The sequence below is a fragment of the Mauremys reevesii genome, linkage group 9, assembly GCF_016161935.1.
Source record: "Mauremys reevesii isolate NIE-2019 linkage group 9, ASM1616193v1, whole genome shotgun sequence".
In the NCBI taxonomy this organism is placed as follows: domain Eukaryota; kingdom Metazoa; phylum Chordata; order Testudines; family Geoemydidae; genus Mauremys; species Mauremys reevesii.
The window spans coordinates 34,514,540-34,540,815 of NC_052631.1; the positions used below are offsets into that span (position 1 = coordinate 34,514,540).

At 41.9% G+C, this 26,276-nt stretch overlaps 2 long non-coding RNA genes across 3 annotated transcripts in view; one reads left to right on the plus strand and one right to left on the minus strand.

The window, feature by feature from the left end:
* Positions 1-19,399, minus strand: part of LOC120372349 — a 30,627-nt gene extending 11,228 nt beyond the window's left edge. The window contains exons 1-3 of one of the 2 annotated variants that reach the window (XR_005584914.1): positions 19,132-19,399; positions 11,166-11,274; positions 9,735-9,775 (exon numbers count right to left, since the gene is read on the minus strand). This is a non-coding gene — a long non-coding RNA (uncharacterized LOC120372349). Of the gene's footprint in view, positions 1-9,649; positions 9,776-11,165; positions 11,275-19,131 lie in introns of those variants that run through there. The other variant, XR_005584913.1, reaches the window with a different exon arrangement.
* Positions 1-26,276, plus strand: part of LOC120372353 — an 81,282-nt gene that overhangs the window by 42,419 nt on the left and 12,587 nt on the right. The window contains exon 2 of the long non-coding RNA XR_005584920.1: positions 4,408-4,573. This is a non-coding gene — a long non-coding RNA (uncharacterized LOC120372353). The remainder of the gene's footprint in view (positions 1-4,407; positions 4,574-26,276) is intronic.

A 26,276-nucleotide genomic window follows, 5' to 3' on the forward strand; every position in this document is an offset into this window, starting at 1 on the left:
GGAGATCAGTATGCTCTCCACCATGGAAATGAAGATGTTGAGATTGTCAAATGGTTGGATGCTCCGTGATCTGAAATGAGATTGTAAGGGACCTAATGCAGGTTGCTCCAATTGAAGACAAGTTGAGGGAAGCTAGGCTACATTGGTAGGGGGTGTGTCCAGCAGAGACTGGAGTTATATCAGTAGGATGGCTTTCAGTGAGCATGGATGGAAGATCCCCCAGGGGGATCCCAAAGACTGGTACATGGACCAAATATCAGTGGACCTCAGAGAGATCAGTCTGCATGACAGCCTGGCATACATGCAAGAGTTTTAGAAGAAGATTATAAAAGTTGCTGACCCTAAACAGGGGAATAACGAAGAAGGAGAGAGAACTTCTGTACCTATCAAGTATCAGAGGGGTAGCCATGTTAGTTTGGATCTGTAAAAAGCAACAAAGAGTCCTGTGGCACCTTATAGACTGACAGATGTATTGGAGCATAAGCTTTTGTGGGTGAATACCCACTTCATCTGACATGCATCTGACGAAGTGGGTATTCACCCACGAAAGCTTATGCTCCAATACATCTGTTAGTCTATAAGGTGCCACAGGACTCTTTGTTGTTTTGTACCCATGAATACCATAGAATTGGCAGTGAAATTGAACCCTGAAGTTCTGCATTTAATTACAGGTTAGATGTAATTTTAGGCATCTAGAATGGGAATCCTTCAGCAGTGATGTGAAACCTGGCTGAGAAAGATTCCTTTAGTGAAGAGAGAGAAGCTGAATGAGCTACAACAGTGGATATTGTGGGTTTCTTTTGCTACTTGTCAGTGAGGGATCAGAGAGCTGGAACTATCTTATGAAATTATCCTCATAAATGCATTCATTCCAAAAAATGGAAGCACAGTGTAGCACCTTGCTAATATTTAAAAAGATTCTTAGTCTAGTTGTATTCAGTTCCTGTGAACAGTAATGTTTCTGTATCCTCTCATATTTAACATTCCTGGTTTCTGAGTCTTCTCATATGTACATAAGTTCCCCTTTCACAGTCTCTTTACTAGAGAGATACACCCATTCAAAAACCTCTCTTAAGGCAACTTGTAAAATCTCACAATCTAAAAATATGATAGGTCTGTGTCTAAGAATAAAAATACTTGAATCACAGAACCATCAAATATTTCCTCAGAATCAAACTTTCTCATCTGACCTTGTGGTGCACAGAGATGAAACCAACCCTGAAACCAGGTGAAATGTGCCTGGATTGCCTTTTGTTACAGACCTGAAGAGTGATCCAGGTTTCCAAGGCTTGCCAAGGTTCACAAACCTTTTGATCAGCCTGAGGCTGAGTTGTTGAGTGAACCTGTAAAGGGTGTAGGGTGCTTTGGATTTGTGACTTCAGGTGGCCGGAATGCAAACCGGCTGATTGCCACATGGCTTCCTTCTGAAACCATGAAAACTCAATGGCTTTGGGTACATCTTGCTCTTAGATTTGGCCTTCCCTGTGATTAGGGTTGTGAGTGAAAATGGAAAACGGACACACAAAACCCCCTATTTTTACTCACAACCGCTGCAAACCACAGAAGATGAGTTTTGCACAGGGAGGTTGTGGCTGAAGTGAAGATAGCTGGAATGTCCAAAATTAGCTTTGTGCCTTTGCCCCTTCATGTTAGATTTTCTTCGTCATTGCACTGTTTCTTTGTGATGGCTCTTACTATTGATTATGGTGAAGAGTACATCCATTGGTCCCATTTCTGGCTTCTTGTAGGCTGGGCCTATGGCTAAAATCTACGTCAGCCTAGCTACATCACTCAGCACTGTGGAAAAATTTCTCCCCCTGTGTGACAGTTAGGTTGATCTAACCCCCACTGTAGATGCAGCTAGGTTGATGGAAGAATTCTTCTGTCAGTCTTGCTACCATCTCTTGGAGAGGTGAATTTACAACAGACGGGGGGTAACCCCTTCCTTTGCTGTAGGAAGCACCTGTGCTACCACAGCACAGCTGCAGTACTTGTTGTAGTATAGCCATACCCATAGCATCTGGTATAGAAGTATTAATTTTAGATTTGCTTTTCAAATATCCTCACTTCATGCAAATCCAATGAATCAGGTAGGAAAAATAGATAGCTACCAAGGGCACTACAGTCCTATCCCACCCCTCCACAGATGGCCACAGTGACTGAGCAGTGCTGCAGAGATCTACATTGACCACAAACCAGGTGAATGCGCCACATCTGCATTGAACTAATAATAGCCCTTCCCACATTGCAAAACCAACTGGAAGCTAAGTGGTGATGCACTCTGCCCTTCATACAGTCACCAAAGACTCTGTCATTAGACCAGAGCTGGCCATCTTGTTGGTGTGAGGAGAGAATTGGCCATCTCTCCATTTTTTTTTTTGGGCAGCTCTGACTCAAACACACAGGGAGCAGGGGTATTTGAATAAAGGTGCCATTTTTACATGGTTATTTCTGTGACCATGGTTGTACTTCACTGTGTAACACAGAAAAGCAAAAGGAAATAAATATATGTTGACAGGGAAACAGAAAGTCAGTCTTTGTTTTCCCTGCAAAAAAAGGAGGAAAAAAAAAAGAAAATTGTTTGAAAAACTTAGAACCAGCGTCCCTAAGTAGTTTCTATTGCAAACTAGTGGGAGGCTGTTAGACAACCCACCTTGTGTTCAAAAATGCGACATGTGAAAAGCTATAGAGCACCTGGGCATTTTACCCATTTATCACAGGTGTTTCTATAACTAGAATTCATAGGCAAAAGTCAGTGTTCAGTGACCATCAGACTCCAGCTCTGTGGTGTGGGGCTCCAGTGTTAGTGCTCTGGCTTGTAACATAAATCATGGAGGAATCCTGGCTGACTTAAGGCCTGTCACACTTGCCCTCTGCTCACACGGTGCATCTTTCTCTGTTATAGTTGTGTGTCCTCCTTTCTCTAGTTATAAAAATGGATAGAAATAATTTATTTTTATGCTGCGTTTTCAGAACCCATAGGAAAGCTTTGCACAAGTGTGGAGTGATGCCTCTATGGCAGAGTGGCTCCTGCAGGAGCCATGCAATCTGGAGAAAGTAGCAGCAGTGGTGTAGGGTAAAGGATCTGCATGGAGAGCCCAGCTAGGGGTCTCTTCTCTTTGGCTCAGTGCTTAGATATCCATTTGATAGGTGCTGTAGATTGTCCCCACTCCCCCACCCTGGATCTATGGGGATTGTGAGGCTGCATCCTCCCCCTAAAGCCCAACAAACCATTCCCCTATAGGCAGCTTTTCAAGACATTGTACACAATTCACCTCTGTATTTCCTGGCTTCGTTACCCCCCCGCCAGGTGGTTATTTGTGGGGAATGGTCAGTTTGAGGCTGGGGGGACTGATCTTATGCTCATTGATGTAAATGACAAAGCTCCTATTGACGTAAGTGGTGCAGGATCAAGTCCTAAGTGACTTGCCCAAGTCTGTAGCAGAGCTGGGAGCAGAACTTAAAAGTCCTAACTCAGTCTTCTGTTCTACCCACTGGACAACGTGAACTGTTCTGCTGCAGGAGGAAGTTTAATTTCTTCCATTCCAAATTAATTGTTCAATAGCTGTTTATTTAAAAACAAAAGTATCTGGTTTGTTTTTTCCCCAGAAAGGGGCAAAACAAACTTTATAATGCTGACTGTGAACTACCATCCATGGTACTAAAGCTAAGTACATTACTGTTTGCCAACTATCTGCATATGTGAACAGCTGAAGAATGCTGAAATTTTCTTTTAGGTAAAGATAACATGGTGAGAGTTTTTGGTGCTGGTGCCTTAGTAGGTCATAACCGTCTCCTTCTAGCAAAAGCATGATGGTAGCAAGAATGTTGATTTATCTCTTGAGGGTAAATTCAATGTGTTGGTGTTGTTGCCATCTGCCTGTTTTGTCTGTATAAGTTATTTAGGGCTAAGTGGTGTCTTCCTAAGTCCTCTATATTAGATTTAATAGCATGTTGCTCAAAGAAGCAAACAGGCTCAGTCCACTTCCCATTTCTAACTCAAAACACAGTAGAAATCAGCAGAATTAGCACAAATTTAATTCTAATATCTATCACTTAAACCATGGGTTAAGTAAAAAGGACAGGTGATGATAAACCACGTGTAAAAAAAAATATATATATATAATATGTGTGTGTACACACACACACTTGTTACACAGGAATGTCGTTATAAGAAAAAAAAAACCTTATTGGTCTCTGGTGCTTAATTAAATCTTTGCTGTCAAAATATTATGAACTGATTTAAGGTGAAATTGCAGCTCTATTGAAATCACTTGGAGCTTTGTTATTGACTTCCGCAGGGCCAAGATTTCACCCTCAGTGACTGTAATCTCTCTAAAGATCTCCTTGTGGTATACATTTGAATGAGTTGGGCTTCCTTCGACTATCAACTTTTTTTCTCTTTAGCATTATCAGGAAGGAGTTTTTTGTGAACTTTGGATTCCAACCCCTCTACTTCTTCCACTACGAGCCCGAGAAACCAATTATTTTTCATCATATATGGACCATAAATCCCATGGTATCTCTGAGAAAAGGGCCTGGACCCAAACGCCAAGATCTGAACATTTTGAAGGTTGGTGGATTTGAAACCTTGATGTGAATAAGAAATTCTGCAATATTAGGGTTGTTTGCATTTGTTCTTTTGTAGAGAGAGGTTCATCTGCAAATTAGAGCCGGCTGACATAAAATTGTCAGAACAGTTTTCTGCCAGAAAATGCCACTTCAACAAAACCTACTGTTTTGTGAAATTGTATAGATTTTGCTGAAATATAGTGGGTTTTTTCCAATTTTTAAAATGTCAAAATGACCCATTTGGACATCTTCAGACTGAAAAGGTTTTTTTTAAATTTTGTTTCAGAATGAACTCTATACTGAAAAATAAAATAAAGGGATTGAAATAAAAATGAAACATTTTCAATTTTTTTAAATAAAACATTTCAATTGACCCCAAATGAATTTTTGTTTTCAGAATTTTGTTTTGTGTAAAATTTTGATAATCTGGCTTTTATCCCAATTTAGAAGAATTTCTTCCCCCTTTCTCTCGCCCTCACCCCCCCTTGAAATCTCAAAATTTTGTACAGAATGGAAAATGTTTTCCAACCAGCTCTGCTCTCAATCTAAACCTGTATTTGGGCTTGGGGTATTTGATTTGGACCTATCCCTACCTTGTCTTCCCTATATTGGCTCCAGCATCTCACCCTTCAGAAACAGGCACTTTTGGCACCTTTATCCTATCCATGCAAAACAAATTGGCTGAAAAATGTACTGACACTTGTGTACAGAAAGTGTTACCTTTTCTTTATACTCTGTGTAGCCTGTGATGTGAAAGCATTTAAAGTTAATATCTTATTTATTCAGTCCTTACAATTCAAGTAAAAGGGAACAGAGAGATGCATGATAAGAGATTGGATTGTTTGTAGAACTTAACTCTGAATTTCCTGGCTTTTAAACACTTGATTTTCAAAAATAAGTCTAATATTGTTTTTAGAGTAACTACTATTTACTAAAAACTATATTTCTAAATTAATTTCTGTTATGAGAATTTTATATGAAAGGCGCCATGTATTCCACCATTCTGCAATTCTGTTGTTCACAACAAATCTACCCTTTACTGCAGGATTTTGTTCTAGACTTAGGGCTTGTCTACGGCACAGCAGCAACACTGCAGTGCTTCAGTGCTTCTCCTATTGGCTTAAGTAATCCACCTCCCCGAGAAGTGGTAGGTAGGTCAATGGAAGACCTAGCGCGGTCTACTCTGGAGGCCAGGTCAGATTAACTATGCTCCTCCAAGGGTTTGGATTTCTCACACCCCTGAATGATGTAGTAAGCTGATTTAGTTTTCTAGTGTAGACTTGGCCTAAGTCATGTGACGGATTGTGGACTACTATATGGTGGAGAACAATGCATTTCAGGTAACAACAAAGGGTAGTCTGGATCAATATATCTTAAATTAGGAAACTACAATTTTATTTTTTTATGCTACCTTCCGTAAAAACTCTTGCATATCATTTTAGAGTGGTAAACAATACAGCTAATCAATAAGCAGACAAGAGAAAATATGTGAGAGGAGCAATGGGGCAGTGGCGGAGGTGTAGGGTTATGGAAAGGTTGTTCTCCATTTTAGGAGCTGCAGAGGAGAAAGCTCTTGCACTGGCAGTGGTGAGATTGAAAGGTTGGACATGGAAGAAGCCAGTGCTATGGGAGCAACAACGAGAGAGGTTGTAGCAAGTCAATGGAGACTTTAGGCCTGTCTAGGTACTGCTGTAAGGAGGGACTGGCTCAGAGCTAGCTCATCTCGCATGGACGTTGGGGAGGGACTGTGCTTAGGTGTACAGTCGGACTGTGCAAGATGGTGAAGCCTGTTCCCCAGTGTGCATAGCCTGCTCTGTCAGAAAATGAGGCAATCCCTGTCCTGAAAAGAAGCTGCATGTAACCATATTACAAGTGGAAGATGTATCTGAGGGGAAAAAGCATGTGTAAATTAAGGTCTATCAGGGACATGTCTAATCTGAGCTGTTGTCAGTTACACAGCAACAGCTATCGCTATGATATGTGTATTAGCACAATCTTCCTGGCAATATCCCAGAGAACTGAGAGGTGGAATGCAAAATACCTTCCTGCATTGCTCTGATGTTTGTGAGCATGGATTCAAATAGCTAAACAGCTTCCTGTGGCTGGTTTTAAGCAATTCATTAATTTTTGACACACGCATTTTATTTTTCTGTTTTTAAAATACTGATTCATCTTGTATAGTCATAAACATCAAGTGTCCTCCTACTGAAGTGTTTAGAGAGAACCTTTGTAACAATTAAGAAATGCAATGAATGTAGATTTAAAAAAACCCAGAATAAACTAAGCTAAAACCCTGTTAGCTTTTCAGGTATCAGGACACCTCCAGAATACAATAATCTTTAATATGATTCACCAGTTGTTCTGGGTGAAATAAAATTGACTTCTCCATGTCACGCTTTTAGGAGCATGCTCACCCACTGGCTCAAGGTGAGCAGAGGTTGTTGACAAATGACAGTGACACAAGGAACAGTTTGAGGAAGGAGAATAAACGGACAGCAGTTTCCTGTCTACTTTCAACTTTGGGCTTGTCTACATGGTCAGTCAGTCTGTGCAACAAGCCAAAGTGAAAAGCTACAGTGCTGTAACCTGCCACACACGAACTGGCCGTGTGGACCCTGCTGCTCCACACTAAAGGTTCTGTAGTCGGCTTAGTGTGCTATAGAACTTCTAATGCACGGTAGCAGGGCCCGCATGGCCAAGTTAGTGCACTGCAGGTTCACGCCCTGGCTTGCTGCTCACTAAGTCAGTGTGGACAAGCCTTGTTGGCAAAACAAACACCCTTTTGTGGCTGCCTGCTGTAGGGATGCACAAGAGACAAAAGGCGCATGGCTTTCTACCTCCCTCCTCTTCACACTCCTGACTCAGCCACAATTATAGTTGTGAGCATCTAGAAATCAGGTCATAGGTGTCCTAAAGTTGATTAATCAAAAACGGAAGTCCCCAAAATCAAAGGCCATTAATGAAAATTTGGGCCCCAAAAATACAACCCAAATCATAAAAAAATCATCTGCAGAAACGAGCATGGGGAAATGGGTTCAACTCAGAACCCTGGATCTTAAAGCCATTGAACTTTCTATCATAGGCCCATATGCTGGGGTCTTGGCTTCAAAACTTTCTCTGGTCCCCAGAAAATACCCTCTCCTATTTAAAAACAATAAAAAGGAGAAGTGGGGAGAGAATTAGTTGATTAGAGAACTTGTGGTAGGGAGTTCAGAATGGGAAGTTCTAACTCTTGTAATTCTTTCTGAGGCCTTAGCGGTGTACATCTGCAAGTGTAGCCGTGAGTTAAACCTGCTTTCGTACAGCTGAGTAGGGAAAGCGCTGCAGTTTGTGCACACTGACAGCTGCTAGCGCACTGTTGTGGCCACATTTGCAGCATTTGCAGCTGCATTGGGAGTGGTGCATTATGGGCAGCTATCCCAGCATTCAAGTGGCTGCAACGTGCTTTTCAAATGGGGTGGGGTGGAGCGTGACGGGGAGCGTGGGGGGAGAGAGTGGGTTTTTGGAGTGCTGAGAGTGTCAGCATGCTGTCTTGTAAGTTCAGACCTCCCTCCTTCCCCCACCCCTCTCACTCACTGAAAGTAAACAGCAGCTGTTTCTTTTTTTTTTCTCATAGACCAGATAAGCAACTGCTCAGCCTCTCTTCAAGCAAACATTAGCTGTCGGCACTCCAAACGGAGCTCCCCTGCCTGCCTCTCACTCATTCAAAGCAAATAGTAGCTGTGTTTGGGCTTTTTTGATAAGCAGCTCTGGAAACAGACCTTTGAAAGGGCTTCCTCCTCTGGAGTTCACAACAAAACAAGAGAGGACGCTTCAGTTAAAAGGATTATGGGGAGTTTCCGGAGGTCAATCAGTGCGTTACTCCCCATTTACACTGGAGCAGCAGCGTCTCAGCCAATACGCAACAGCTGTTGTTCCTCTTGGGGAGGTAGAGTTCCAGCAGCGCTGTAGCTGCAGAGACACAGCGCTGTACGTGCCTTCCCAGTGTGGATGGGGAGTGAGGTACAGCACTCTGGGAGGCTTTATTGCGCTGTAACTCACAAGTATAGCCAAGGCCTGAGTGACAATTGTTGCTGACCACTCCCTTTTCTTCCTTCACCTCATCCTGATGTGCTTTCTTTCACTCCATCTCATATGCTTGACTCTTCTAACTGATTCAGCCAGCTCCCTCTTGCAAAATATTTCTAAAATCCCACCAGCTAATCAAAGCATTCCTGCTATAATGACCATATGCCATTTTGTGCCTGATTCTCCTCTCATTGGCTTTACATCAGTCAAATTCTGCTGACTTCATTGAATGTGCACCTTATTTATACCCTTGTAATCAAGAGGAGAATCAGGCCTGCTCTATTTGGCATAGGTGCTGGAACTAAGAGTTCTGGGGGTGCTGCTGCATCCCTGGCTTGAAGTAGTAATAATAACACACATACATGGTTTCTGCCTTCAACACCCCCACTATAAAAACTATTCCAGCACCACTGCTGTTTGGTCTACATTGTACCCACTTAGACTCTAAGCTGTTTAGAGCATAGACTTGTTATAGGCTCTTTGGCACACTTTACCGCCTGTACAGTTCCAGGTGCCCTTCATACTGCTATCTAGATACATTAAAACCTGTTTTTAAGGATAATGAGCTATATTCTGTCCCCATTCACATCTGTGGAGTCCCATTGACTGGGATGGCACTGGTGTATCTGAGGGCTGAATTGGGCTCAAATTATGAAAGAATTGGGCCTGAACACGTTTAAATTTATTCAGGTGGCAAAATGTACCTCTGATTAAGCAAGCTGAAGAGCTGTCTGTGGTCAGTACATAAGAATGGCCATAATGGGTCAGATCAAAGGTCCATCTAGCCCAGTATCCTGTCTTCCGACAGTGTCCAATGCCAGGGACCCCAGAGGGAATGAACGGAGCAGGGAATCGAGTGATCCATCCCCATCGCCCATTCCCAGCTTCTGGCAAACAGAGGCTAGGGACACCAGTAGAGACTCAAGGCCTTTTAAAAAATGATGCAAAAGATCTGGAGCATTTGCTTTTAACAGGGTTATGTCTGGATTATTCAAAATGATATCCTTACCCATACAATAAACTAAACTCAAGCACAAGCTGCTAGGTCTTGAGGAGAATGTAGATTGACTTCTTCTTCTTGGTGGAAAAGCCCCCTGACCCAAAACATGTCATTCCATCTGTCAGCATCTAGGCACTAGAAGGGAAGAAAAATGAATGCTATGGCTTTAGAGGAGTTACTTTTAGAAACATTTACATAGCACCTAATCTGTACCTTGTATTGAAAGATAAACAGTTTTTTACCTTCCACCAGAGTTAGGTTATTTCTTAAATCAAACGTTGCTAAATAAAACAAGCTGTTATGGAAAATTTTACTTTGGTTTCTATTTTTACCACCATGATATTAATCACCAAAGCAGGGTAGAATAATCAAGTTAGTAAATTTAAATCTGTCATGGGCCAGACATGTTTTAGGCCCGGGACGGGGAATTTTTTTTTTCTATCAGGGGCCACTGACCCACAGAAAAAATCAGTCATGGGCCACACGGCCCTTCGGGGGGTGGTAGGGGAGGGAGGCGTATAGAGGCTTGGGGCTTTCCCTAGGCTCTGGGATGGGACCAGAAAGGAGGGGTTCAGGGTGCAGGAGGGGTCTCTGGGCTGGGGCAGGAGGTTGGGGTGCAGTAGGGGGCTCCATGCTGGGGCTGAAGGCTCTGGAGTGCGGGAGCAGGCTTGGGGCTGGGGCAGGGGGATTGGGGTGCAAGAGGAGGTTTGGGGTACAGGCTCCAGGGGGGAGTTTGGGTGCAGGAGCTGGTTCTGACCTGGGGTAGGGGATTTGGGGTGTGGTCTCCAGCTGGGCAGCGCTTACCTCAGGTGGCTCCCGATTGGCAGCACAGCAAGGCTAAGGCAGGCTCTCTGCCTGCCCTGGCTCTGTGCTGTTCCCAGAAGTGGCCGCCATGTCTGGCCCCTAGGCAGAGGATTCAGGGGGCTCTGCACAGTGTGTGCTGCCTGTGCCCACAGCACTGTCCCCGCAGCTCCCATTGGCTGTGGTTCCCAGCCAGGGTGCTGGCAGCAGCCAACCAAGCATGGGTCTCCCCAGAAGGTGGAATGTTACAGATCAAACATCTTTGCTCCTGTTCAGAGAAGGTACTTAGGGACAGGGGCCAAAGGTCATGGAGAGAGCTCCCCATATGAGAAGGGAGCATGTAATATAGTGAACACCTCTTCATGTAACACAGACAAGAATCTGATCAGCCCTATAAGATGTCAAATAGGGTTGCTTGATTGTGAGGGAAGAAGACCAATTTAATATACAGTTTATTCCCCCAGTTTCTTTTCTTTACTTGTATGAGAGTTTTCCATAAAGATACCCGTTGGTAACACAGCCTCACTCATAGACAAAACCACTTGGGGTAACCAGTATATACTTTTCTTTCCTCCAGATGAACCAGAAACTGTGGGAGGATTATTTTCCATAGAAACTTAAACATGTGCTTAGTTTAATGGAAAGTTAAGTGTTCTGCTGAATAGAGGCCATATTGTACACTAACAGTTGGAGCCGCTATTGCTTCTGAACAGGACCTACCTACCATCAAGGAAAAACAATAGAGGATTTCCACTGGAAGTGTATTTCTTAAACAGATAACCAGTCCTTGGTACCAACGGATAATACAGCCATCAATTCTGAGCACTAAAAACCTAGACAGATGTTTAAGGTGGACAATTAATGAAACAGATGTAAATATTATTGAACTTAGGTTTTATTGTTTAGGATGAAATACCCTATTTTTCAAGCAAATGTAAAAGCTCTGCAGTCTATTAAATGTATCTCTTTCAAAGCCCAAATGGCTATTTTTCTAAAGGAATAGTACAACATATTCATCAACATCACATTACAGAAAAGAACAAAAGGTTCACCTAACATCTGCTGCAGACATTAATGCTGGAAAGAACTGAGACGGTCAGCCCTATAATATTTCCTTTGTACTGCTCTGAAGTACAGTATCGTGCTTGCAAAAAGTATATCTGTGAAATATAACAATCTCCTTTGTGGAGTGAGTAGACACTGTCCAAAGTTTCAAGTAACTAATTGCACTTGTATCAAACAAACCCAAAGTTTCCTGGAGTTGAAACTATTTCTGAAGTGGGCACTGGTAGGTTTGTCTTTAACAGAGGTGAGTAAAATATTGATAAGGAAAGATAAAACTACTTGAATACATTGTGATATTACAGTTCATTATGAACTCAAAAATAGTCCCACTTACATAGAAAAATCTTGCAAAGATATGCAAGCACTCAAAGCAAAATGGCCTCTTTCGTAGAAAGGGACATATATCAGACAAATTTTTATTTTGAGTGAAAACAGAGCAATTAGCCTGCAAAAACAGGAAGATTTGCATAAAAAACGAGAAGAAGTGGCATTTAACTATCCTTTTTTAAATGTAAAAAGTCCATTGGCTTGATATTTTGCACAAAGCAGGTTGTGGTAGAGGGCAAATACACAGAGTGAAATGGCAGATTTCTGTGAGTGCATAAATCCTTGCAAAATTATTGTGAGTAGCTGGATACTTCTGATTTCTGGTATCTAATTACACACTACACAACAACCTACTCCTGGACTTCTCAAAGGAAGGAACAGTTGGAGTTTCAATCAGTTTGTGTAACTATAGCACATGAGAATGCAATGTTATTTCATAACAGTGGTGCTGAAGATGTTCCAAAGTGCTGTCAGTGGGGTGATATTGTATCTTTATTTGCCTGATCTGGATCTTTCATTTAGTGTCTCCTAAATTTAAGATCCATACTTGGATTTGGAACCTAAGAGATTAAAGGATTTCCTGAGCTCCCTGAACAGTTTTATTACTCAGATGACAGCAGAAAATAATTTTGGTTTTATTTAACCTGTTTTTGGAATATAATCTCCAATGCTGTGTGTTCTTTAATAAAGCTGTAATGAAAGAATATCAGCCACTTCACTTCTGATCTGAATTGTACACTCTAATATGTTAAAAGACTGATTTTAATTTGTGTATTATTCTTGGTAATAGCTCTGTCTATATAAGCCTTCCATTAGCAGTCTGCTGCAATAATTTAACGGAGAATGTCAATAGACCCCTATCAAATTTTTACTTCTAATTTAAAATTATGGCTTTTGAATGGATATCTTATTTGGGCATTATTATTACTGGAAAAATCACATAAATTAAAATCAGACCAACTCCCTAAAAGCCCAGAAGACTATATAACATGCAGGCCTGAGGAAGTCATCAAAGCCTTCGAGTAAAGCACTACAGAGCACAAAGTCTAAGTCGTGTTCATTTGCTAGTTCAAGGGAGATTGCAGAAGCTACCAAAGACTTGTTTCATTCTGGCACAGTCAATACAATCTGAAGTATGTATAAGAGCCCACAGTGAACAGACAAATTTAAAATGCAGATTCAAATGGGAAGATTCCTCTTAAAATACAGATAACCAATACCCTGCTGTGAGACTATTCTAGATATTGTAAAACACCACATATCTAGTGTAGAAAAACCCAGTGATATTTAAAAACATATTACCTGGTTGTGGTTTATACTAGAAGGGGGTTTTTCACAGTTTAAATAAACCTTCCACTTCCAACATTAGGATACCTTCATTTTTGGTGACACTGATGATTTGTATTGCACAAGTTTTATGCTATTATTTTTTCCTTTTGAACGGAAGTTGCCATATACACTGAAGCCAAGACTTCTGAATATAGCTGGGCCCCTCTTGCTGACTTCAATGGGAGCCATGCTTGTGCAGCTGAGGGCAGCTTTTGGCTCTAAAAAGCAGCAACACGTTTACACATTTATAGGCAGAATGTGACTGACCCATAATGCACCTCTACGCAGCCTTCAGGCTGTGACTAAATACCACAAGCAAAATCCTAGGGCCTGATCCAAAAGCCCATTGAAGTAAATGGAGAGGCTCCCATGGACACCAGTGGGCTTTGAATCAAGGCTTTAGGCTCAGATCCTCAAAGGTATTTGGGTGCTTAACTCCTCCCCCACTGATTTCAATGGCAGATGCCTTTGAGCATCTGGACCTTAGTGATCACCCTGCTGCAAATATAAGCAACAAGGGGAATGAAGAACACTCCCTTTGATCACTAAAATAACCCCTCTGTTAATATGTGGAGTTCACATGGGTCTATATTCATCATAGGTGCTGACTCTATGGGTGCTCTGGGGCTGGAGCACTGATGGGGAAAAAATGGTGGGTGCTGAGCACCCCCTGCCAGCCCCCCCATCAGCTCCTCTCCTCCCCCCACATCTCCTCCCACCCGCTGGCGGGTCCCTCCCTCCCCAGGCCTCCTGCCCGCTGTGGTCAGCTGTTTTGCGGCATGCAGGAGGCACTGAGGTGGGGGGAGTGAGGGCACAGTGTGCTCAGGGGAGGGAGAGGAATGGGGCAGGAAGAGGCAGGGCTGGAGTGGAGCAGGTGGCGGGAAGCGGTAGGACAGGAGCAGGAAGAAGTGGGGCAGAACTGGGGGTCAAGCACCCCCTGGCATATTGGAAAGTTGGCGCCTGTGATGTTCATTCCAATATAATGCAAAACGGAATTAGAAATATTTTTTCAAAGTTCTGTGACACAACTAAAGTGGAGCTAACTGTGCAGGACTGATGATAATGCCAACAAATGCAGTTTAAAGGAAGGCATGAATCCACTTCTTTCTTTAAAGAAAACAAGAGTTTGGCACATTTCCTCTTAAGGAACAGAATGAAGGTTCATCAGAAATAGAAAAATGTGCCTTAACCTAAACCTCAGATCCAAATGCCCCATGTTTTAGGATAGCCTTGTCAATTTTTAAAGAGGAAAAAAATCTGGGGATGGAAGTGGGGGGAGCTTGTATATTTTATACAAATTATTGCCAAGCGAACATACTGGTCAATCTAAATTGCTTTCTTAAAGTTTCATCACCAGAAATGTTTTGCTGGCAGTGAGATTACATTTTTGGAAGTAACACTTTCTAGAGCTTGGCAAGCACACAGGACTGAGGCAATTTAATACCCACCCATTTTGGAGAATGTAAAAACATTCAACCAACTGAGTTTGAGTGTTTTCTGGCTTCTTTCAAACACTGATGCTGGTATTTTACCTCACACACAAGGAAGGGATCAGACTGAATGAGGGTTGTCTGCCCTTGTCACTGAATCTTTGCCAGTTTTTAGATCCCAGCTCAAATCAATCATTGTCAGAGATTTTGAAATACCTGGGTAACAGTTTCTGCAATTCTGATGTCTGGAAGTGCAAATCCTCCACCGCTGCAAGACAAAGGGAGTTCTGCCATGGAAGTCCATTGGGGCAAATGCTCAGGCTAGTTTCAGAACCATACCTGAATTGGGAGGTTTGACTTACACTCATCAGACTTGCTTACGTATCAATAGGTGTGTGTGTGTGTGTGTTTGTGTGCGCACGTGCGTGCGCAGTTCTAAGGATTGTACTCCTGTGTAAGCATGGAGGCCCCACACTTTATTTGCTCCAAAACACTCAAATATTTTCATTTTAAATGAAAGGAAATGTTAACTTTGGACTGAAATTGAATTGCAGGATGGAGGGATTGCTCTAAATCAGTCTAATCAGAGGACATGATTCTCCCCCTGTCCCCCATAAATTGATTAGGAGAGAGACAGAGGCAATTCAGCTTCAAGCTCTGTAGGAAAAAAAATCCAGACTTAACTGCAAAGATATTTCAAACAATTAGGGGACCTATTCCATGCCACACTATGGTCCAGTGTAATGACTCTAACGGGCTTTACTCTGTAAGGCCTCCACTCATCATTCTGGAGGGGTAAATTCACAGCACTCTATAATCTCAGGAGTTCAAGTCCTGCAGTGCATATAGTGGCTATGTGAGGAACTTGGGCAAGTGTGGCTGATGTTGGTTAGATTTTGTTGTTTGGAATAAAATACTTGGAGCAAATTTTTTTCCAGTTTTTTTTAAACAATTATAAAAGGTCCAGACTATTAGTTACTCTTCTTCAAAGCCCAACTGTCTAATGCTTTATTCTAAGGAATAATATAACCCATTCATCACCATCACATTGCAAAAAGAATGGGAAGGTTCCCCAGACATTTGCTGAAAGTGTCACTGCTAGGAGAGAACTGAGTGTCAGAGCCCAGGTCAGCTGATGTGGGCTCCCAGGCAGGGGCGGCTCCAGGCCCCAGCACGCCAAGCGCGTGCTTGGGGCGGCAAGCCGCGGGGGGGGGGCGCTCTGCTGGCACCGCGAGGGCGGCAGGCAGGCAGGCTGCCTCCGTCGGTTTGTCTGCGGAGGGTCTGCTGGTCCCACGGCTTTGGTGGACTCCCGCAGGCGTGCCTGTGGAGGGTCCGCTGGTCCCGTGGCTTCGGAGGACCTCCCGCAGGCACACCTGCGGCAGGTCCGCCGAAGCCGCGGGACCAGCGGACCCTCCGCAGGCAAACCGCTGGAGGCAGCCTGCCTGGCGTGCTTGGGGCAGCAAAATCCCTAGAGCCGCCCCTGCTCCCAGGGCTCAGGCTGTGGGGCTAAAAATTGCAGTGTGGACATTAGGGTGTGGACTGGAGCCTGTGCTCTGAGACCTTCCCATGCTGTGGAGTCTCGGAGCCTGGGCTCCAGCCCATACCCAAATGTCTGTACTGCAATTTTATAGCCATGTGAGCCCATGTCAGCTTACCCGGGCTAGCTGCAGCAGTGCCACAAGTCTCCTACTGCACTGTAGACACCCTTGAAAGGACCAATTTGAATGCAGCCCCTTCCATAGTAACTACAAACTATTGCAATCCGTTAGCTGGAAGTGGCCGGTAGTATGTACAAGTTAGTGGTCTCACTCCAGTACCTAGTGGGCTTGTGCTCTGTCCATCCTGCAGCGGCGGCTCCAGCCACCAGCGCTCCAAGCGCTTGCCTGGGGTGGCAAGCCATGGGGGGCGCCCTGCTGGTCCCTGCGAGGGCGGCAGTCAGGCTGCCTTTGGCAGCATGCCTGCAGGAGGTCTACTGGTCCCACAGATTCGGCAGTAATTCGGCGGTGGGTACGCCGAAGGCACGGGACCGGCAGACTTCCCGCAGGCATGCCGCCGAAGGTATGCCACCGAAGGCAGCCTGCCTGATGTGCTTGGGGTGGCAAAAAAGCTAGAGCCGCCCCTGCTATCCTGCAATCACAGTGTGTGTCTACAGCTCAAGTAGGCATATCCAAGCTAGCTTTAATCTTGCTAGCTTGGGTACCAGAGCAGTGAAACTGTGGCAGTGCAGATTTCAGCACAAGCCTGTCCTATGACTACCTACCCAGGGTTCTGGACAGGCTTGGACAATCCAGGCTGAAGCACCCGCCACTGTAACTTCACTGCACTGGCACTGGAACTAGTGAGATTAAAGTTAGTTAAGGTATGTTTACTCCAGCTGCACTCCATCCCATGATAGCACTATCAACATACCTAGAGAGGGATGCAAGGGAGTAAATTAAACTCTTGCTCTTAGAGATGCATGTCTGAGGTATAATCCCAGGGCAGAGTGAGGAAGCTTTCACTACTATCAGCTGGTTAGTACCCAGTCTATGGTCAATAGAAAATTTCTGTCAAGAGTTCAGTGCTTTTCATGAGCCTTAAATTTTCTCAAAGAAAAAGGTGATTATCTCCTAACTCCATATAGTCTTATGAGGTTCTGTTAACCAGGCTAGCCTCTTAAATGGTATATTTGTTTGCACTTGGATGTGCTAATTTAAATGATTCTGCTGCACAGCAGTGGAACGATTTAACTTCCATGAATATGTGTGAGTGTGTGTTACACGTCCCCCGTGTGCCCATACACGGAGGAAATGAGTTGTTATAGCTAATAGCTACAGAGGCTTGGCTCTTTATCTCAAGCTGTAGCATGCTTTTTAGGTCTTGAGGTCTCTGGCTCCGTCCCCAGTGTGTCACCCAAGAGGGTGACTGTCACAATAGCAATCCAATTGAGTTGTCAACATCCATGCACAATTTTCTCATGTTAGCCAAAACACATATAATATGGTAGGACAACAATAACAATCCAGTTGTCTCTCACCAGGACATTTAAGCATTTGCTATGTACCATGAGAAGCCAAATTTTGAAGTGGTCCATCACATTAAAATTCTGCTTCACAAGACTTGCATTCTGAATAAGTGTCCTGATTTTTCTCTTACATCTGGTATGCATTTGAGTGCAAAATAAAGACTTGTTTAAATTATGGGCATGGATTAGCACCTACATGGAATTTGGTTAAATGTAGGTATTAGCCCATGTGTGCAGATACTTATTATTTGTATAGGGATTTTTTTCCCACAAGATCTCAAAAATATTTAAATGATTGCTGGCATGTGCAAGGAGCTACATACTCAGAAGATGGTTAGAGAGTAAACAATCTGACGTGGGAGTGGTTAAAGGAGTCAGCTTATTGCTCTTGTTGCGTAGCAGAGGCAAGAGTCTATGCAGACTGTAAAGAAAGTAGGTCTCCGTTTTGTTCATAGTACCCACAAATAGAAGACTCAACTTGAACAAACAGGATTTGGATTTATGGCTAGGACTGGGTGACATTTTTCATTCAAAACCTCTTTTGCTGAAAAATGCAGATTCTGGTCAACCAAACAATTAGTTTAATTGCCAGATTGTTTTGGTTTTTTTTGAAAGAATAGAAATGTTTTGTTTTGGCTTGTTAGAGATGAAACGTTTTACTTGATTCAAATAATCTTTTTGTTTTAAATTTTACTGCAATGTTATGTGTATATATAAACAAGGGTAAGCTCCCAAAACAATATGAAGCATTTTGATCCAACTAAAACCTGTATTTTTCAACTCTTTTAGTTTGCTGAAAAATAAAAATTAGTTTTGGCTTGACTTGAAACAACTGTGTTTTTTTTTTGTTTGGTTGGGTTTTTTTTGGTTCAGTCACTGAACTAAAAAATCAGTTGTCTGCAAAGCTCTGTTCATGACTAAATATCTAAATAAAGACTGAAGAATACTCTTTGTAGTTGGCATTATAAAAATCAAATAGATGGGAATTGAAGTTCAGAAGGAAACATACAAATTATGGCCTTGGTTTGACACAGGTAAAACCTTGGCAGGGAATGGAAAACTGCTGTATGATTCTTCTGTGCCATTCCTTCAAGCCAGAATCCCACAAACCCCACAGTCTTTGAGGATCAGCCATGATTGTCCTCCTCGAAGCCATCATGATACTGCCTTCAGAATACCATGGGTTCCCCCTTTTCATTCTGGAAGTGTGACACCATTTGGTTTGGAACTGCATCTTCCTCACAGTTCAAAGGTATCTGGATCTAAATACGTATCTGCAGATATGTAACTCAGAACAGACTTTAGGAACCCTCCAAGTGTACTGGGAGTCCATTTGCATGAGCTTGTCTTCTGCTGCTGCTTACATATGGAAGTAGTAGCAAATACTCACTATAGTGGCTTCCTTCTTTTCATTCTGTGGAAAGACTTTTTCGAGTTTTTAGTTCCTGATTTGCAGCATTAACTCGTGCTACTTAGTTTATCATTATCTCTAACAAATAAATAACCTAACAAATATTGGTATAGTTTTCCCTTACCGTTTACCTTATTGGATTTCCCATTGTATCTCCAGTCACATCTGCCTCCAGCTCTGCTACGATGCTTGTAGTAGATCTCCCTCTGATTTGGCTTCAATTCTCATATTCTTGTGGCTCCCGTTTCACAAATAAGGTGATACTGGCAGTAGATTATATGCTGTTTTCAAGTAATATTTTATTCAGTGTACATTCCGACAAGTCTGGCCAAGAATATTTCCTTTGTGAAATCTCCTGCTACTTTATCCACACCGTCTGCTTGCTTACTCCTACTGCTTTTATTTCTTTATTTATATCTACTGCTTTTTGAACTACTCTGTGGATTGTATCTAGTTTCTCACTAGCTATTAATAAACACCACTGATGTTTTCCATATACTCTCATAGCTTCCCATCATGGGCCATACTAAATTATATTGCTTCAACAATCCTAATTGCTTTGAACATCAACTACCTCTTACTGATCCTAATTACATGGGCCAAACCCTGTGATGTGCTGAGGGTCTTCCATGCCCATTGCCAGCACCAGGCATTCTGTATCATGCAAGAAGTACTCAATATCTTTCAGGGTCAGCCTCACAGAAATTAATTAAAGTGATTTGTGAGGCTACAGTTGCTAATATTTGTGTGTGGCGTTTAAAAAAAAAAAAACCAAACCAAAATAATGCCTTGCAAAACACGATGGTTTGAATATTGTGGCTCTTCCAATATTAAAAAAAAAATCTTTGTGTTTGATGTTGTTCCCATCATTATTTTTTTTTCACCTGAATTCCTTGGTGTCTTCGCTGCTTTGGACAGTTTCCACAATGAATTCCTTAGGCAGCAATGATGACCGAAAAGAGAGACTCACTAGAGCTGGTCAGAAAGTGGAATTTTCATTCTGCAGAAAATCTCACATTTCAAAATGATTTTCATTCTAAATCAGAATGAAAAGCCAATTAAAAAAAAATCCTTAGTATTTTTTTGAAACATCGAATAGCTTCATTTTGCTAATGTCAAAACATTATAAACTATGCTATTTAAATCAATATTTTATGTCATAATGAAATAAATTTAAATGATAAAGTTGAAAAACCACTTTAACCATATTTAAATGAAGTATTGTGATGCTGTCAAAAAGAATCATTTTTGACTTTTTCCCCTGTGGAATCAATTAAGATTCTCCATCAAAATCTTAATTGAAATCCACAGGTTTTTGTGAAATGTTTTGGTTTTGACAACTGCATTTTCTGACAGAATATTGTGGTGTTGAAATTTTTTTTGACTAGTTCTAGAAATCACTGGTAAGTTAAACTTTGTTTGTTTTTTCATTTAAGTGGCATATATTTGGATATAAACCCAGGTACCTTTCCAACCAGTAGAAAGTCAGTGACGATACCTTACCATTTGCATTAGTCCTGCTAAATGCTGGTCAGGAGAGTTTTCCATAGGTTATGCTATTGAACATTATTCAGTTTACAAAAGGAAACGTGTAGAAAAAAGTTCTCACCTCCAGTCAAATCAGTGATGAAGTCAGTTTTCATGAACGCATTTAACCCCCCTCACCCTCCCCACCAAAATCTACTCAACTTTATGCTCAGGAACATAGGAATTGCCATGGGCCAGTGGTTAAAGTAATGGCTTAGGACTTGGAAGACCTGGGTTCAGAGGTGCTGGAACAATTTTTATAGTTGGGGCGTTGAAAGCAGAAACCGTATATTTGGTTATTGCTACTACTTCAAACCGGGGGTACTGCTGCCCCAGAAGCCCTAGTTCCAGCACCCTTGCCTGGGTTCTCATTTCTGTATGACTTTGGGCAAGTCACTTAGCCTCTCTATTTCAGTTCTCCATCTGTAGAATGGGGATAATAGCACTACCCTACCTCACAGGGGTGTTGTGAGGAAAATACATTAAAGATTGTGAGATGTTCACATCCTATGGTGACAGGAGCCATAGACAGACTAGTCCCCCATCTAGTCCAGTATCTTCTCTAGCCTCAATCTTTAACCAGTTCAAGAGGCTTCAGGGGACTATGCAAGAAACAATATAGTAGACAAGTGTGGAATAACATGCCTGCAGTGGTCATTTCTTCCTAACCCCTCAGTTAATGGTTGGTTGAAGTTTAAAAATAAATAATTTTTATTTTATCTAAAGTAATCATGGCTGTCTCCATTATTCATCTAAAATGTCTAAATTTAAAAAAGCTCTTCGCCTCAAGGATAATTTGCTACAGAAAGTTCCACAGGTTAATTACACATTGTGTTTAAAAAAGTTTATCAGTTTTAAATTTCAGTTTAAGTGAACGTCCTCTTGTTCTTCTATTATGGAAGTGGGTAAATAGGAACACCTAATTTACTTTCTTTTTATCTCTCCAGTCTCAATTAAAAAAAAAAAGAATGGCATGCTCCATGAGCAGGACAATATCATTTTGCTGCACAAAAAATATGTGCATTGTAAAAACCTATAGGAACTTGAAAAATGGTGACTTCCACATAGGAAAAGAATTAATGAAAATGTGGGATTTTGCTGGGAAGGGAATGGATTTCCATGGCAAAAGTGGTATTCACTGGCAGCAAAGGGAACATTTGGATCTGGATTAAATTAGAAAACACTCATGGAAATGTTAACTGTCACAAACGCTTGTGACTCTAAAACTGATAGTTTTACACTACTCTCTTTGGAATTGGAAGGGAAACATTCTCCCTATCTGGTTCTATTCCCTTTCTCTTAACGCATGCTTAGATGTACGCTACGGATTTGAGTGTTATGGTCAACCTCTGAAGTGTCAAATGGCATGCCCAGGTATTTCCTTAACAATTTGTTCAGTTTCCTTTTCTGAGTTTAGGCATTTCCCAGTAGCATTTCTACAATCATTTAATTGGTCTCTCTTGTATATCTGGCAGTTTTTTCCTTCAGTTCAAACTTCCTGCTTTCATTATTGCTCATGATCAGTAACAGTATACTCTACCTGCATCTACTTTGTTAAACTTAATTCTCACTTGTTAAATTTCTTATGAACATCCGGGTCTTTTTTACTGCACTCTGGGAGCTGTGGCATTCTCCTGTGTGCCCTTTGCAGTCAAACAGAATAACTTGGTAAAAGTCTCATACTTTTTGGCAGTGCTTAATTTTAATCATGTGACTAGTCCCACATTAGGGAAGAAGGCCCTGATCCTGCAATGGGAGCCATTAGCACCAACCACTGTGCCTCATCAAAGTCAATTTGACTCTACCTGGCTTCTGAATCAGGAGATCCTGTTGCAGGATCAAGGCCCAATGTTGTAACCTGGAACAGCCTTCTGCCCAAAGGCTTTCTAAATTAGTTGCGTCTTTGTACGTTTTTAGAGTATTTTTTTCAAGCTTGTCATGTGCAGCAAACCGGTTTTATTGGTGAAAACTGCCATTTGGGTAAATAACAGTCATTTGGAATGTCAACAAGTGATTCATTTTCAGCTTTCTGTAAACCTGGTGAGAAGCCAACCAATGACCAACAGTTTTACTTTTGGTTCAGAACTTTCCATGCTGCTCTCCTCCTGGGTCCTTTACAATTATTTCTGCCCCTTTCCTCCACTCCTTTGTAGTACATGTAACTCTGCAGTTGCATGGGTTCCATCTTTATAAACCCCACCTTCTATAGAGACTAGTATAGGAGCAGCTTTCTCTTAGCTGGGGGCGGGGGCAGTTGAAGGAGAGACAGAGCTCCAGGCTCACTCCCAGTCCTTGGTGCTTGTTCCCTCAAACTCCAGTGCTCAGTTTGCACCGGAATGTACTAGTTTGCAGCAGTTTACATTTTCAAAGCTCTCTTTAGAAAGGATGATGTTAGAGTGGGAGATTTCCCAAGGCTTTGACTCTTAGTCCCATTGAATGTCAATAGAAGGGGGGCACTTAGCTGCCATTTATGCCTTTGAAACTCTCCCCAAAGACTTCTAAGTGAAAGCTGGGATCTTCAGTCCTGAGTCCCAGAGGCCAGCTCTGTTAACACAGTGACCATGCAAGCTCCTTCCTGTTCAAGATGATCTAGTCAAAGAATTTTATCAAACCTCTGTGGAAATGAAAGAGGATTCATTGCAAAAGGTCCGCTGACTAGCTACATCTAAATGCAGTATTGTGGTACTACTCCTTTAAATTAACTTGGCAAAGATATATGATATTCACTATTAGGTCAAAATTATGTGAAGCAGCTGCAGTGACAGATCGTTAATCTTATCTTTTATGTTGCTGACGTTAACCCTACTTATAATTGGAGCTGCTGGAACATTGCTATCCCCCCAAATATGTAATTTTGTCAACACCTTTATTACTCAAGAGTTATTTTAAAAAATATTAAAATCCTATCCCTCAAATTAGAGTTTAGTATCTGCATTTTTATGACAGTTTTGTGATGACGATGATACTTCTTTTGAGGATCTCAGAGTGAAGAAGTTAAGAGTGTTAGCCCCATTTTACAGATGGAGAAACAGGTACAGAGAGGTAGAGACAAAACTTTTAAAACATGGGTGTCTTAAGTCAGGCACAGCCATTGATTCTCAATGGAATTTATGCACCATAAATTTATGCATCATTTTGGCACTTTTGAAAATCCTACTCTTAATTAATATTTAGGCACCTAAATAAGTGTCTTGAGCTTCAGAGATGCTGAAATGTGAAAGTTTTGGCCTACATGACTTGCCCATGGTGTCATGGTGAATCAGAGACAGTCATGGATAGAACCCATGAATCTAGAATGCTAGTCCCACCTTGAACTACTAGTTGTGTTTCCTATAGTGATATTGTAAATGCTGACATACCAGGAAGGAGGCTATTCTTGTCATACTTCTAGCTGGGAAATGTCATGTTATGAGACTTCTGGCCCAGTTCTTCAGTCTCCAGAGATTAGGGTAATAATCTAGAGTACTAATTAGTAAGTAATGTTTTGGATAAACATCCATTCATTGCACATTTATCTGAAGCGCTGAGCTTGTCCACTACTGAGAACCATAGCCTGGATTGTGTCCACACCCAGAAAGGCCCCATCAAGTCTGACCTGGCCCTTGTGTGTGAGGAAGTGAGTGTGTTTGCTCCCTCTGAGGTGCTGTCTTCCTGGCACTGGACCCCATTAAGGGAACTCTATAGGTCTAGAGATCCATGCATGCAGAGGTGGCAGGGCTGAAGGAGTGAGGATAGGCATCATTTCCCCCCATCAGCTTCGTGGGTATTACTCAGGAATGCTGATACAGTTCCAGGGTATTAACTTTTTGGTTGAGGCCCTGCCACCCCATAAAGGGAGAATCTACTGGCAGCAGTAGGCTGGGGAGTTCCCAGCAGCATAACTCCAGTGTAAATGCTCCAGAGCTGGGAAGGGTGAGAGAGGCATCAGTGAGCCAGTGCAGGGGCACAGGGCCTCCACCTGGACGGTCTAATATCTCCAGCTTCTAGGGACTGAATCTCTTTCTTATTTCATGGGGTGGTAAAGCACCTCCCACAGTGGAAACATACAAGGGATCCCCCAAATTTCTGGGTGTTCAGAGCTTGGGTTTGAACACAGCTGTGCATATAAGATTCCCCCCTTACCTCCCCCCGAAGCAATCCTCCAAAGCAGCAAAAAGGAACCAGGGCAGTTTTTACCAGGACAAAGACAGATGGAAAATGATATAATAAAATAATAACTTTACATAAAGAGAAGAAAAATCATGTTTTGTGAGCCTGTATAGAGACAAAAATAGTTGTCAATGTTTAAGAGACTAAGGGTAAAAAACCCACCTATAGTCTGCAATGCTAAATTAGTTTAGAAATATGAAAGCTGTGAAGAAGCATAAAGCTGATTTAATTTGGAACTGTGCCACACACCTGTTCTTCTAAATATAAGTGAATCTGCAACATGACCCATTAGCAGTAAGAGGTGGGTAAGCCAATGAAAGCTCGCAGAGTCCTGGCTCTGCCTTGTTGGCTCTCAATCTGTGAAAGAGAATGAGCTGCAGAAGAGTAAAGCCTGTGAGAATATTTTTGGCATTGCTTCCTGGTGGTCACAGTGACCTTAGATATCTCACTTTGTCATTTTTATTTCAAATGTGTACAGTCAGCTCCAATGGCTCGTTGATCCAACCTAAACCCTTTGACCTGGCTCTGCTGTTCTGGTTTGCCCTGGTCTAGTTGTTCTGTGGGTTTAAATTTACCAGAATTTGCTTACTATATGCAAATACATTCTAATAGTGATATGTAATATTTATGGTGATGGTTTTGGAAGTGGTTCTTATTTATCATACTTAAGTCCCCTGATGCTGACAAGCTAAACAACTTTCACTTGGTGCAAAACTCTGCCAAGCAGACTACTTTGAGATCTTATCCACAATGTGAAGGAGGTGTCTCACAGAAACTCATTTAAACAACTTCACACCATCCCTCTCAATAGGATTGAGTCTACATAATCCACACAAATCTCTTGATTTGAACACTGAATCTCAGTACATGGCTGCTTAGAGAGTGACCATTGCCATCCAAGTACTTCTAATTAGCTTTTTATTTAAATGAGTGCAGGCACTGAACTTTTATAAGTGGGGCATGCTTGCCAATTTCAACATGAAGGAAAACTCTAGTGGGCTCTTGTTAATTCTAGATGTGCCTCTTAACTATCTTTTATATCTCACTGCCCTCAAATATCTTTTTCTTCTCTGCTACTGATATCCTAAAAATATTTATTACCTATTCTGCCTTTACTCTTATCCTTTTTCATTGGATTCCCTGACAATCAGGTATTAAATTTCTGTTGGGAAAGCAATCTTATCTCACAGCAGAGACACTACAATGGTGAATATTAATACACCACAGGGCACAATGGCTAGCAGCCTCATTTTTCTTTATATACAGACACCTTTCCCAAGGGCACTAATGTGAAGAAGCAACCCACCCTCAGATGGTAGGTTATGATGATGATATAGCAGCTTGGATGCTACTTGCTATTTAATGGCATTGTTGGCATTGAAATCACGTCTTCAGTCCAATTAGATATATATATGATGTTGGTTACAGGATTAAAAATTATATACCTAATGACGGCCACAGCATTTTTAAAATAGATGCATGTATTACATAAATATCAGGACTTTCAGCTGGGAGATGATTTACATCTTCCAAAGTTGCAGTGATTTCTTTGCAAAATATACGCGCAATCCTTAAAATGTATTTTAGTTTTAA